Genomic DNA, 12,615 nt, shown 5'->3' on the forward strand with positions numbered 1-12,615 from the left:
TGCACCTTAAAAGATGTCCTTTTAAGACAGAACAGGGGATCGTGTAAAGATGCTGGGAGGACTAGAGTTATGTAGCCAAGCTAAGGAATGCCAGGAGCCAACAAGCTAGCGCAGGCTAGGAAAGACTCTCCCTTAGAGCTTTGGGCAAGGGTATGGCCTCTGCCAGTACCTAGATTTCAGACTTATCTTTTTTATTTTTAAGGCATCAAATATGTAGTGATTTTTTTAATGGCGGCCTAGGAAACTGATACAATACACATTAAGCAATATTGAATGTCAAGGATTGCTTCTTTTTTGAGGCTTTATTTTGGGAAAGGACATTTCTTCTAGAGATTTATTGTACTTTTGAGTTATAAAGTGGCATTTTGAGAATAAAGAGCAAGGTCACCTAACTGTCAAAGACAGCTGTACGGAAAATGAACACTTTGTTTCCTAAATTTATCTGAGGAAAGTAGCTACAGGTTCTTATGGAGAATGCAGAGCTACCATTTTATGGCAATTCCTACAGACTGCTGAGACTTGTTCCTTAGTTGAGAAAGAGAGGCTGTGCCAGTGGTTACTAGCCTTCAGTGGCCTAAGTCACCTGGGGAACTAGCTGAATACGAGGAGTCCTGGACCTCATTCCCAAGATGCTCATTTAACGTGTATGGGTGAAATCAAGGAATCTATGTTTTAATAGGCACTGCAGGAGATTCTGATCTGATGTAGAGGGTTGGAGGGCCACACTTTGGAAAACATAAGGATGGCTCTAAGCAGAGGAGTAAATGTAAATGCAAAAGTGTAACATTTCTATAGTGAAACATAGGAGAAAATCTTTGTGACCCTGATCAGGCAACAATTTCTTAGGTCACAGAGAGCAAAAATAAGAAAGGAAACAGTGGAGAAATTGTACTTCATCAAAATTAAACACCTTGACTCTCCATAAAACAATTTTAAGAAAATGAAAAGGTAAGCTGCATATTGGGAGAAAATAATTGCAAACCATATATATGATAAAGGACTTGAATCTAAAATATTGGGCTGGCCAAAAAGTTCATTTCATTAGTGAATAAGATTGTTCAATAAAATTCTTGATGAAAATGAAAAAAAACTTATTTTTACTTACAACCTCACGGACGTTTTGGCCAACCCAATATTAAGAACTTTTACAACTCAGTAATAAGAAGACGGCTGGGTTTTCAAGAATACGTAAAAGAATGGAATTGGCATCACCAAAGAACGTATATGAAGGGTGAGTAAATCCAGGAAAAGATGCTTGATGTCTTTATTATTAGGGAAATACAAACTGAAACGACAGTGAGTTACCACTGCATATCTAACAGAATGGCTAGAACTGAAAAAGCTGACAATAACAAGTCTTGATGATGATGCCTAACAATTCTCCAGCACTGATGATGGGAATGTAACTTAGTACAGCCACTTTGGAAAAGACAGTTCGGCAATGGCCCAGCAATCACACTTTTAGGTATTTACCCAGGAAAACATTAGCCTATGTCAATCCCTGTATGGAAATGTTCATGGCAATGTTATACATAATATTCTTAAACAGTAAGCAACCCAAATAGCTATCAGTCCATGAATGGGAAAACTGTGTTATATTCCACACAGCAGAGTACCACTCTGCCATAAAAAGGAATAAACTGATAATGTAAAACAATATGGACGAAATTTAAAAAGCATTAAGCTAAGTGAAAGAAGCAAGGTAAAGTCAACTACATACTGCTTAATTCCATTTATATAAAAACCTACAAAAGGCCAAGTTATAGTGACAGAAAGCAGATCAGCAGTTTGTAGAGGCTGTGGGTTCAAGGAAGAGGTTTCATGGCAAATGGGGTCCTAAGAGAACTTTTAGGGATAATGAAATACTCTGTATTTTGACTGTAGCAGTAGTTATATGACTGCATTTCTCAAAATGCATCTAACTGTACATTTAAAATGTATTTGCACTTTAAAGCAAATAAATTGTACCTCTAAAAGTTGTTATTTTTGAAAGCTTATCAAATATGTACTCTAAAGTAATATATAAGAGATACAATAAAACAAATTTGTAGTATCTGCTATAATCCAAATATAGCATTATTTACACTGGTTGGATTCTCATCAAACTAAAATGTTAGAAAACAGAGTATTTAAAGTTTGAAACAAGTCCAAAATTTATTCACATGCACTAATTTTTAATGATTTTTTTTGGTTTTAGCATTTTATTGGAAACAGAACATTTTCCTATTCAAATAAACACTGACATATTCATAAGTTTTGCATTATTGTTTTGCACAAGTTTTTCCTTTCTTGGCTAATATAATTCCCTAATTAAAAAATTATGTTAAGTGCAACATGACATTTTAAAACTTCTACCATCCTAATTTCTTTCAGGGTCACAAATAATACTCAAATGTTTTCTTGCTTAACCATCTAGAAAGGAAAAGGATTGAATCAACATACTTTTGGAGCAGTTGCAAATAATTCAATTAGGATTGACAAAGAATAAAGATAACAATAAAGTGGGAGACCATGTGTCTTGCGATCAATATTTTAGAAGCAGAGCCCTCTGATTAGATTACCACAGTGGTAGCACGGCAGGGCTTCAGTATTATCAAACAAAGCTTGTGTGCGCACATGTACACACACACACAGACACCATTGCACCCTTCAATACTGAGACAGTATATCATCTGTTCTAATAGTTCAGATTTTGGAGGATATATTTCTGCTTTTAATCAACACTAGGACATAGAAACTTATGAAACATTTGGGAACTGGTTTAACATACCCATTGTAACCTCCCTCTCCCCCCAGCCGCCCCTACCACTGCCCTCCACCAAATACTTTCTCTACCACCATCCAAAATGGAGCACCAGTCTTCTCACATACCACAGCAACTCAACAGCAGCACTCTGTCAGTGCCACAGAATACGTGACCCTGGCATCAAGATTACTTTGCTTAGCTTTGAATTATTCACACACAGTGGCCAATGACAAGGCCAGGTCAGGCTGATGGGGAGGTGGTCACTCTGTGCGTCCAGAGGCTCCTGCCCTGGAATCTAGTGCCCTCCTCGCCTTTACTCAATGGGGAAGGGTCTCATTACAGTACTTTACACAGGCTGATCTATTGACTGATTATATGATATGAATAGATTTCTTAACCATTCAACCAGTCTTGAGACATAAAACCAGGAAGAAATCTGATTTAGTCCTCCCGATGATAACTTACCTTTTCCTGGTACAACTTTTCCTCCATAGCTTCGTAACGCAAGTAAGTGAAATGGAATTTGCGGGCTCAGTTCCTAAGATTTTATACCTCCTTTCACTTCACTCATTTACATAACCTCTCTGCCTGCTGGAGGTTTTTTGTCTGCTGCCTCCTCCTTGCCCAGACACTCACTTGAGCCTGTTGGATGGGTACATGCTTTGACAGGAGTATTTGATTTTTTGTTGTTGTTGTTTGTTTACTGGGATTGGAGGCTAGTGAGGGTCCTTGGTAAATTCATGATTATTAGCTGAAAGTTGGCCCTCAGCACTGCTCGGTAACCACACTGGTTTCTTTAGTCTGTTCTGTGTCCCAACCACCCGGATTTGAGTATTTCATGCCTCCGTTTTTCTTTCAAACCTCCACTACACTTCATCATCCCTCAGTCTCATCCGATTTCTCTAAGAAAACGACTCCTGAGAAACTTCTACAAGCTCTTACCACCGCATCTACCCACCTACTTGCAGGTAAGTCCATACATATACTTTGCTTTCTCTTCTTTATACAGATGACCTGCCCACACTCCTACTTAGGGCCTGTCCCTCCACCTGTGTCTCTATTCATCCTGTCTAATCTAGTGATTCTGATGATGACATTTCTCCAGCGATAATCAATCACTCCTGTCTTGCGGATCAACGTGCATGTAATTCCTCCCATCCTCCCCTATTAACACATGTCCCCTGGCTACTGCTCACTTCTGTCCTCACCCATGCAGCTAAACGTCTTGAGTTGTCTACACTCACCATCTTCAGTCTCATCTTTCTCTTGAACCTGTGCCCATTAAGCTTTGCCAAAACTGCTCTCCAGAGTCATCAGTGACCTTCAACAAAACCAACTCAGTGATTCCCCACCTCCTTGAAAAACTATTTCACCTTGTTCCCTGCCCTTATTAATTTCTCGCTGCTTTTCCAGACTCACTGATCAGTGCCAAGTCTTTATTTTACTTTAGTTTATCTGCACTCATTCCCTAGGTGATCTCTTTCAGTCTTAAAGCTTATGTGCTGATGCCTCCCAAATCTGTACCTCCAGCCTGCCTCTCTCCCTTCAGACTCACGTATCTGACTACTAACTTCACTTCTCCCTTTGGATGCCTATTAGAATCTCAAGTTTAACACAGTCTTGCTTCCCACCATGTCTGTCTCAAGGAGGAAGGTAGCTGTCCTTCCTCCAGGCCAAGAACCTTGAGTCATCTTTGCTTCCTCTCTCTCATACTCCACATGCATTCCATCATAAGGTCCTATTGGCTCTACCTAAAATAGATCCAGAGTCCAGCCAGTTCTGGCCACCTCCCCAAACTTTCTCTCAAGCTACCACCTCCCACCCGATTACTGCAAATATCTAATTGGTTTCTCTGTTTGACCACCCTCCCTTCTACAGATTCTTTTCAGCACAGCAACCAGAGTCATCCTTTCAGAATGTTAGTCATTATAACCCACCTTGGTTTCCTCACCCCATTTCACTCAGAGAAAACGCCCAAAGCCTACACTCACCCAAAGCCCGTTACCCTTCAGCACTCATTTTATTCTGCTGCCCACCAGACTCACTGCTCCAGCCACAATGAGTTCTGTGTTCTCCTTTGAACACACCAGTCACAGTCCCATTCCGGGACCCGAGCTGTTCCTCTACCTGAGATGTTCTTCCCCCAAATTTACCTTTTCAGGGGGCCCCAAGGACCCTACTTAAGATGGCAGGCTTTCCTCTTCCCAGATTTATTTTTCCTCTGTAGGCTTACTATTGGATGAACTATATTTGTTTTTACTTACTTGTGTATTGCCTGTTTTTCTGCTGCTAAAATGAAAGCACCAGAGGGGAGTAGTATTTTTGTTGCTTTTACTCACTGACTTATCTCCAGTGCTTCTTCAATATGCTCGGTGAAATAGCTATTTACTGAATACACTGAGTGAGCAGAAAGAGGGAAACTGAGCAAAGCTTCCCTCTCTGGAACACTTCTGGCAGGAAAAGCACCCCAAGAATAGAGCCTTTGCTAACGGCCTGCAGGAGGAAGGGGCACGGCGGGGGAGGGAGGAGGTGGTGGCTGGGGCTTGCTGCTGTACAGTAACTGTGATGAATGATCCTCCACACCAGAGGAGAGAAGGCAGACGGAGATTTATGCTTCTGTGCTGTGAGCATCAGACACTCCTTGCTAAGTTCCAGACATGCTGTGCTTCGGGTATTCTCCACCTCCATTTGTGCAAACACTGCTTTATATTTTTTTTAAAGCACTGGTATTCTTCACAGGTTATTGGGCAACTTGAGATAATAATAGATTTCAGGTGATATACTGGGACTCAAGATCATGTGTGTGGGGCAGTAACAGTAGGTCGACGATGCAAACCTAGGAACACGAGGACATCTCCAGGCTGTCACAAGGCCAGGAAGCTGGGGGTCTATTCACCGTGCATAGGCGCCCCTTACAGGTGTAGAGAGCTGAGTGAGGCTGACATTCCCCCTCTCACTCCCTTCAAATCCCCAGATGAATATTTTCTGGCTTATGGCATATTCGACAACGTTAAATACATAACGCTACTTTTAAAGTAAAATTCTTTCCTGAAATTCTGGAATGGAATACTGAGAGCTTTCTGCATCATTACTCTTGAACAACAAAAGATACGTCATTAAGCCTGCTGGCATGTTGCCCTTCATTAATTGAAGTATTACAAAGCAGAGGCATTTGTTTCCTAATCAATTCCAAACATATGTCTTTAAAGAGAATCACCAACCTCCTCAAAGCCTTGTAATTTCTCTACCGTGCTATTTTTTTCTTTCTATCCATGAGACACATAGGGTTCTCACTAGCTTGAAAAAAATTCTCGCAGAGCTGGCATTTCCATTACTCTGAAACCAGTAATTGTTGCCTTACATGACATGCCATGTCTACTCTAACCGCTGCCCAGAGGGGTCTCCTCTGCAAATGACCACAGTACTCCACGCTGTTATTTCACATGGCCTGCCACTGGGTTCATCAACCACCTCCCCTGCTGACCAGACAAGCCGCTTAAGCCTCCTCAAACCACCCCAGACCTGTGAGGAATCTTAGCCTGACCTGGTCTGAGATTCCTCTGCTGCTGGTTCGGACTCCAAAGCACCTTCTATTTAACTTTCGCCCTACTGACTCAGGTCCCTACCAAACCAGCTTCCACACGAGAAGTAGTTCACATGGGGGCAGAGGAGGCAGTCAGCCACTCTCAGGAAGGTGGAAGCAGAGGGCCCGGCAGCAGATGGCAGCTCAGGATGCTGGACTGCCTTTCCTTCCTGCCCCATGGCCCGCCTGCCCTCTGCAGAGGGCTCCACTGAGACTATGCGTGGACACAAATACATATACTCATTCACCTCTCCCCTCCCCGGGGTTTCCTGAAACTGGAGCTAAATTGTGATCAGAAGACATCATTTAGTTGGCTTCATAATAGGCTTCATTGGTATCACATACACACAAAAATGTATTTTCAGGTTTTTTTAAGCTGCAGCAAATTAGAATATATGTTTTGGGTTCATATAGTTAATTGATGTAGCTTTAATCAATTCACATGCAGACAGCAATGTAAACTTTCTCTTGCACACATAGTGGGGAAGAGGAAGGGCTAAAAGAACCAAAAAATGAAAACCTGGACAAAAGGGTTAGGAAAAATTATAAGAGCAAGTGGTGGGGCCAGACGTGGATAAAGTAGGAGGAATGTTGGGGAAAAGATGATTAAGGAAGAAGAAAAAGACACCAAACAAAATTAAATTCAATATCTATTAAAGGTCCATCAATGAAAAACAGAGGGAAAACAGAAGGAAGGTAAAGGGTGAGGAAGCAATAATGGTCAAATTCAAGGAGTTAAAAAAAGTTACACTCGTGTCCACGGAGGCCCCCATTTCAGAATATACATCTATAAAGCTTGTTTCTATTAAAACTGAACTTCTGGTAAAACTGAAAAGGCATATTTAAATGTGGTGAACCAACTAATTGGGATGAAAACTGACTCCCAAACCAAAGGAACATAAGAATATGTAACTTTAAGGTCAGTATTTTAATATAAAACAGAATGAGTCTTCTGTTTTCAATGAGGGGCTGTTTCAGTACATGTGACACTCCTGAATTTAGCAGTGACATCACACCTAGGTGTACAGAACGATTCAAAGAGCAAGGTCTTAAAAACCTGAGAAATCTGTGACTATAAAGATGATCTTAATATTTCTAATGCTCTGGTGTTAAAAACAATTTCCACCAGACCTTGATATACAAGTGGATAAATCATATTAAATTAAATCGGTCTGTACTTATTCAGAAAGAGATTTAATGAAAAGCCTTGGCATAGATGAATCCTCTTAATTATTACAGGCTAATATTTGTCCACAAAGAAGAATTTGTTTCAGGATTAGTCAGAGACCAGGGGAAACCAGAGATACTAATTCAATAATGGAAGGCCTAATTAAATGATAATGAATCATAATTATAATATATTGCTTTCCCCTGCACATGATTTATTTACCACAACTGCTTTTCACTTGGTTCACTAAAGAAAACTAAGTAAAATGCAATTACTAAAAATAAAAATGGAACAAAAAATAGGTAAATTAAAGCTTTGTTTTTTAAGTGTGGAGAAATTCAGATGTAACAAAAAGTTTAATGATGCAGGGGTGGGGGGGTGGGAAGTCCTGCTGTATTAGACAGGGCTGTGTTCAACTAGTACATCTAGAAACTGGATGTCTGTCCAACATTCTTTAATGATCAGGGATCTGATACCTGATGATCTGAGGTGGAGCTGACAATGTGATAATAACAGAAATAAAGCATACAATAAATGTAAGGCACTTGAATCATCATGAAACCATTCCCCCCTACCCAATCCTGGTCCATGGAAAAAGTCTTCCATGAAACTGGTCCCTGGTGCCAAAAAGGCTGGAGACCACTGCTTTAAGTTAGTCGTTGCCCTTATGTGCTTACAATTCAGTTAAGAAGACATACATCCATCAAATCAAAGGTACTGATGTAAAGTCTAGTGCATGAGTGCTAAGTTGATTCAGTCGTGTTTGACTTTTTGCTGCCCTATGGACTGTAGCCCCCTACCTGGCTCCTCTGTCCATGGGATTCTCTAGGCAAGAATACTGGAGTGGGTTGCTGTCCCCTGCTCGAGGACCTTCCTGACCCAGGGATTGAACCCGCGTTTCCTGCATTGGCAGACAGGTTCTTTACCATTAGCACCACCTGGGAATCCCCAGAAAGTCTAATAAATCATGGCTACAATGACAATTGCAGATCCTGTGCTAGCTATAGCTACTATGGTAAACTCAAAGTCATGGAAATACAAGATATAATCATGTGAAAAGTAATAACAAGGGAAATCATTCAAAGTTAACACAAAATTTTAAAAGAACTAAGTGCAGTGGAAAATAAATACTACGGGTGAGTTCAGAGAAGGACAAGATCTCAGGGCTTAAAGGCCTAAACAGTTCTGAAAACAAGGATATTCCGGTTTAACATATGCATGAACTAGTTCCTTGAGATTTAAAAGAAATAGCATTTTCGATATGGAAAATACAATCTAAAAGAATCAAGTAGTTATAAAAAACAAAATCAGATGTCTCAAAAAAAAAAAAAAAAAAGACTAATACCATAGAGAATAGAGTTCAAAGCCATTCTCATGGATACATGGGAATTTAATGTACAACAAAGATAACATCACAGATCAACAGGGGAATGACAGATGTATAATACATAGTCTTGGAGAAAAATAAAACAGCATCCTCTCACCAACAACATATTTAAAGGAGGACTTGAGATGATAAAAATTTAAATGTAAGATACAGTTATACACTTACCAGAAGACTATTTTTCTAATCAAGTAGCAAGAAAGGTTTTATTAAAATATTTCTAAGAGCATAAATTATAAGAAAAAAATCTTAATGATTTTGATTATAGTGAACATTTCTGTTCAGTCTATATGTAATAGAATAAAATATTTGCAATACCTAAAATGAACAAGGGATTAAAATCTATAACTCAAAAAGAACCAGTACAAATCAATAAGTCACTAAAGTAATCTCAAGAGAAAAATAGAAGATATAAATATAGAAAAAGAAATGCACAAACCTAACTGGCAGATGAAAATCCTTTGAAATCAGACAACAGCAAACAAATACCAATAAGGGACTTCTTTATACAAAGTAGAATGCTGGATAATGCCAAATGCTGGTAGCAGTGAGAGGGTGATGCATTGCCATAGGGAATTAAGAGGGGAGTAATCATTTTGGAGAGCAACTGGGAGCTAGTCAAATTGGGGCTACCTAATTAATCCTCCTGACTCAGCAATTCTACTTTTTCTTGTTGTTGTTGTTAAATATTTGCTTTATTGCTGTGGTCTTGAACCAAACCTGCAGTACCTCCAAGGCAGGCCTGTAGTGTTTCAGCAGTTCTTAGGCATTGCTGTGAAAGTGCTGCACTCAATATGCCAGCAAATTTGGAAAACTCAGCAGTGGCCACAGGACTGGAAAAGGTCAGTTTTCATTCCAATCCCAATGAAAGGCAATGCCAAAGAATGCTCAAACTACTGCACAATTGCACTCATCTCACACGCTAGTAAAGTAATGCTCAAAATTCTCCAAGCCAGGCTTCAGCAATATGTGAACCGTGAACTTCCAGATGTTTAAGCTGGATTTAGAAAAGCCAAAGGAGCCAGAGATCAAATTGCCAACATCCGCTGGATCATCAAAAAAGCAAGATAGTTCCAGAAAAACATCCACTTCTGCTTTATTGACTACACCAAAGCCTTTGACTATGTGGATCACAACAAACTGTGGAAAATTCTTCAAGAGATGGGAATACGAGATCACCTGACCTGCCTCATGAGAAATCTGTATGCAGGTCAAGAAGCAATAGTTAGAACTGGACATGGAACAACAGACTGGTTCCAAATAAGAAAAGGAGTACGTCAAGGCTTCCCAGTTTCGTGGTCTAGTGGAACGCAATTTAAGCGCTTCTTGAATCTGTAGCTCCTGGGTGCTGTCCTAATAAACCCCACATAAACACCTTATTTCAATAAAGTCTCCTAAAATTTTGGTGAACAAACACAAATGTATTGATATTTTAAAAGCAAAAGGCTAAGTGAAAATGCAAGAAATAGATATCTAGGGTGTCTCATTTGTGTAAACTTAAAAATACAGGAATACAAAACAACAAAAATTTTACAGGAACAATAGAAGCAAAAAGGTACATGTTAAATAAATAACATGTTTAGAAGGGAAGATTTAACAAAATTTTTGAAGCAAGATTTAAAGCTCAATCCTCACTGCCATGGAACAGTATAATTTTAATACACATCATGGGATGGGGGAGGTTTGTCTTGGCCAGTAGAACCTATTCTAAACTGGAGTACTACAAATTCTGAGGATGAGATTATTTAGATCTCTGGTTTTAATGTGCAACATTTTAGTTTTGGGTTGTAAGTCAAATGAAACCTGTCAAAATATTTTTTAATTTAGAAACAGCTTTGCTGTGACTGCTCAGCTCAGTCCCCTTTAATTCTCACATGTGAATCTAAGACAGATCTTTACTTGAACTATCTTCATCTGCAAAGGATTTATATGAGGAACTATAATTTCAAGGTTTATAAAATGTTGCAAAGTAAGCATTAAAATGACTCGGAATGAACTTCACCCACGATCCCCAAAGATTAACATATTATACAGCTATAATACAATTAAATAAAACCAAGAGATTAACATTGACACTTTACTATATTAGCTAATAATAGATTTTACTATTGATCAAATTTTACCCAAACTTTGCTTATTTGTTCCACTATTGTCCTTTTTTCTGATTCAGGATCCAATCCAGGAACCAATGTTGACAATTATTTTCTTTCAATTTGGTTTGTCTGATGTTTCCTTATGATTAAATCCAAGTTATACATTTTGGCATGAAAACTTTCGAAGTGATGATGCACTCTGCTCAGTGAAGCATATCACCATCCACTATCTTTCTCTTAAAAAACTTTTTATATTATGTTGCAGTATAGTCAATTAACAATGTGTGACAGTTTCAGGTGGACAGCAAAGGGACGTAGCCATACATATACATGTATCCTCTCATCCAGGCTGCCACGTAACAGTGAGCAAAGTTCCATATGCTATACAGCAGGACCTCGTTGGTTATACATTTAAATATAGCAGTGTGCACATTTCGATCCCAAACTCCCTAACTATCCCTTCTCCCCGTTCTTTCCGTCCTGGCAACCATAAGTTCATTCTCTGTCTCTTTTTTGTAAATAAGTTCATTTGTATAATTTCTTTTTAGATTATGCATATAAGAGATGTCATACAGTATTCCCCTTCTGTCTGACTTGCTTCACTCAGTGTGACAATCTCTGCGTCCATCCGTGTTGCTGCAGATGGCATTATTGCACTCCCTTCTAATGGCTGAGTGATATTCCATTGTATATATGTAGCACATCTGCTTTATCCACTCCTCTGTCAGTTGACACTTAGGTTGCTTCCATGTCTTGGCTATTGTAAACAGTGCTGCAGTGACTGTTAGGGAGCGTGTATCCTTTCAGATCATGTTTTTCTCTGGGTACATGCTCAGGAGTGGGACTGCAGGGTCATATGGCAGCTCTGTTTTTAGTTTTTTAAGGAACCTCCATACTGTTCTCCATAACGGCTGTACCAATTTACATTCCCATCAACAGTGTAGGAGGGTTCCCTTCTCTCCACACCCTCTCCAGTATTTACTGTTTGTGGAGGTTTTTGATGACAGCCATTTTGACTTTTAATACAAACTGATGCAACTTGGATGGGCAACATTCACTTTCAATGTACACACTGCTGTGGTTTATGATAATGATGATAACACTCAAAGGTTATGTTTTTTCCCAGTTATTTGAACTCTGGGATTCGATGATAATATATATATATTATCACTTCTCTAAATTCTATAGCTCTTTCTGTAAACTTCTCTTACAGCACTTAACATTTTTCTAGTTTATATCAGGAGTTTTTGTCACTTATATTTCTTGGATTAGATTATATATTCAAGGGCAGGCTGCATGTCTCTCTCTTCATATTCTCTACATTGCTTTGGACATACCACTTATACAAAACCTGTTAGAGAAATGATTCCTCTGTATTATGAAGGCTAAGAAAAAAGAAACACACTAAACCAAACAGTATGCTATGTACTTCCTCATACTATTTTTATTCGATATTCAAAATAACCCTATGAAGTGGGTACTGAATCCCAGGTTAAGTAATTAATGCAAGGTTACAAAGCCAGTAAGGGACAAGGTGATGATTTTAACCTAGGGCAATCTGATTCTAAAGCCCTGGGGATAGGATCAAGAATTCAATATAGGGAGACAGTTCAGGATTTCTCATTTTCAGTTTGGTAAACT

At 39.2% G+C, this 12,615-nt stretch overlaps 1 protein-coding gene across 3 annotated transcripts in view; it reads right to left on the reverse strand.

Moving 5' to 3' along the window:
• Positions 1 to 12,615, reverse strand: part of LCLAT1 (lysocardiolipin acyltransferase 1) — a 201,650-nt gene that overhangs the window by 21,147 nt on the left and 167,888 nt on the right. The gene's annotated exons all lie outside the window — the stretch shown is intronic.

The sequence above is a fragment of the Bos taurus genome, chromosome 11 (assembly GCF_002263795.3).
Source record: "Bos taurus isolate L1 Dominette 01449 registration number 42190680 breed Hereford chromosome 11, ARS-UCD2.0, whole genome shotgun sequence".
NCBI lineage: Eukaryota > Metazoa > Chordata > Mammalia > Artiodactyla > Bovidae > Bos > Bos taurus.